Below are 3236 nucleotides of genomic sequence, written 5' to 3'. Positions count from 1 at the left end.
TCTCAAAAAAAAGCAGATTTAATTTTGAATTCGTTTTTATTTTTGAAAAACAAAACTTTTCCTTGAACCTTAAGGAAGGGTCAGAACTTCCATGGCTCTGCCTTGAGTTACAAGCAATCTTCTTACTTTTCAGCTCTAGGGTACGAAGATTATGAGCTTATAATAGAAACGGACATTGCCCGAGCTGTTCGTTTTTTTTTGCAGAAAACGTCTGTTTCATCCATAATAAACGGCTATCATCATTTTTGTATATCATGAATTTTAATGCATACCATCATCTTTGCTCAGTTTTTTTTCTGGGCTACAAAATTGTGCCTCAACTTGCTAAAAAACGATCAGAAGGAGTTTAATTTCGAGCTTCAACAACCATTACTGTCTAATTTTGCTAACATGTTCCGTAACACTCTTGAAAATTAGCAAAACATTAACCTAATTTTGCCAAGGTTTTTTCTTTTATTTGAAAAGTTAGAAAAAATGCTGCTGGAAGAAAAATCACCTTGCACATTGCAGGTAATTGTGACAACTAAAAACATAAAAAAATTAAGATGATAATTTTTTCCAATAGAAACTCAGAGAACAGTTTCTTTTCTGTTTTGTTGAGTTTATTAGTTTTTTTAAACTTTCTATAACTATATTTTTTTAAACAGCACTCAAAGCAAAGTCTGTTACGTCACTCACGATAAATGTCAGCCGGATAATTATGTTCTCGCCTTGATACAAGCAATCTTTTTTCCGACTTTCGAAGGTGTGATTTTTTTCACATTCAAAATTTTGATTTTGGACTAGCCTGTTTAGAACGAAGTTTTGTAGTTCATCTAAAACATTTTGAAGCACAAAGTACAAAATTTCAAAAATATATTTTCCCTGCGAGTTTTTTTGTAAAGTATTGTTGAATTCAAAATAGCCAGATTGCATAGTTTTTGAGACAAAAACGACCGATAATGCGTTCCAATTAGTGAGAGGGGATGTGTTTCAATTAGTGAGGTAATCCTACTCAGAAATCTTTAAGCGCTAGTAGTAGACGTTGGAGCTGATCATAGGCGGCCTTGGAAAATCCTATGTAATAAGTTACCTTATAGATCTTGGGTCTTCCGCATAATAAGTTAGAAAAAATAAAGAGACACAAAGGGTATTCAGAAAGGTTTGAACAATAGATGTTTACAAATTAGATAATGAGCCCTATCTGTTTAGCGGAAAAATAATTTTTAATCAAAACTTTCTAAAATATCAAAATTAATTATCAAAAGAAGGCCTGAAATTCACATCGTATCTTCATGCACAACGTTTTTCAGGGCTCCTATGATCAACTCCAACCTCCACTACTGACTTTATTATTAAATTGCTAGACACATTGCCTCACTTTGTTCTTTTCAGAATCTTTTTGCATCTACAAAAACTCAAACTTTTTGAAATTCTCAAAAGAAATGCTGATTAAATTTTGAATTCGTTTTTATTTTTGAAAAACAAAACTTTTCCTTGAACTTTAAGGAGGGGTCAGAACTTCCATGGCTCTGCCTTGAGTTACAATCAATCTTGTTACTTTTCAGCTCTAGGGTACTACGATTATGCGCATATAATGGAAACGATTATCGCCCGAGCTGTTCGTTTTTTTTTGCAGAAAACGTCTGTTTCATCCATAATAAACGGCTATCATCACTTTTGTATATCATGAATTTTAAGGCATACCATCATTTTCGCTCAGTTTTTTTTCTGGGCTAAAAAATTGTGCCTCAACTTGCTAAAAAAATATCAGAAGGAGTTTAATTTCGAGCTTCAACAACCATTACTGTCTTATTTTGCCAACATGTTCCATAACACTCTAGAAAATTAGCAAAACATTAACCTAATTTTGCCAAGGTTTTTTCTTTTATTTGAAAAGTTAGAAAAAATGCTGCTGGAAGAAAAATCACCTTGCACATTGCAGGTTATTGTGACAACTAAAAACATAAAAAAATTAAGATGATAATTTTTTCCAATAGAAACTCAGAGAACAGTTTCTTTTCTGTTTTGTTGAGTTTATTAGTTTTTTTAAACTTTCTATAACTATATTGTTTTAAACAGCACTCAAAGCAAAGTCTGTTACGTCACTCACGATAAATGTCAGCCGGATAATTATGTTCTCGCCTTGATACAAGCAATCTTTTTTCCGACTTTCGAAGGTGTGATTTTTTTCACATTCAAAATTATGATTTTGGACTAGCCTGTTTAGAACGAAGTTTTGTAGTTCATCTAAAACATTTTGACGCACAAAGTATAAAATGTCAAAAATATATTTTACCTGCGAGTTTTTTTGTAAAGTATTGTTGAATTCAAAATAGCCAGATTGCATAGTTTTTGAGACAAAAACGACCGATAATGCGTTCCAATTAGTGAGAGGGGATGTGTTTCAATTAGTGAGGTAATCCTACTCAGAAATCTTTAAGCGCTAGTAGTAGACGTTGGAGCTGATCATAGGCGGCCTTGGAAAATCCTATGTAATAAGTTACCTTATAGATCTTGGGTCTTCCGCACTATAAGTTAGAAAAAGTAAAGAGACACAAAGGGTATTCAGAAAGGTTTGAACAATAGATGTTTACAAATTAGATAATGAGCCCTAACTGTTTAGCGGAAAAATAATTTCTAATCAAAACTTTCTAAAATATCAAAATTAATTATCAAAAGAAGGCCTGAAATTCACATCGTATCTTCATGCACAACGTTTTTCAGGGCTCCTATGATCAGCTCCAACCTCCACTACTGACTTTATTATTAAATTGCTATACAAATTGCCTCACTTTGTTCTTTTCAGAATCTTTTTGCATCTACAAAAACTCAAACTTTTTGAAATTCTCAAAAGAAATGCTGATTAAATTTTGAATTCGTTTTTATTTTTGAAAAACAAAACTTTTCCTTGAACTTTAAGGAGGGGTCAGAACTTCCATGGCTCTGCCTTGAGTTACAAGCAATCTTGTTATTTTTCAGCTCTAGGGTACTACGATTATGCGCTTATAATGGAAACGGACATTGCCCGAGCTGTTCGTTTTTTTTTGCAGAAAACGTCTGTTTCATCCATAATAAACGGCTATCATCACTTTTGTATATCATGAATTTTAAGGCATACCATCATTTTCGCTCAGTTTTTTTCTTGGCTAAAAAATAGTGCCTCAACTTGCTAAAAAAAGATCAGAAGGAGTTTAATTTCGAGCTTCAACAACCATTACTGTCTTATTTTGCTAACATGTTCCGTAACACTCTTG

Source organism: Symsagittifera roscoffensis, chromosome 2 (assembly GCF_963678635.1).
Source record: "Symsagittifera roscoffensis chromosome 2, txSymRosc1.1, whole genome shotgun sequence".
NCBI lineage: Eukaryota > Metazoa > Xenacoelomorpha > Acoela > Convolutidae > Symsagittifera > Symsagittifera roscoffensis.
The sequence above is the reverse complement of the archived record's forward strand: the minus strand, read 5'-3'. Positions refer to the sequence as shown.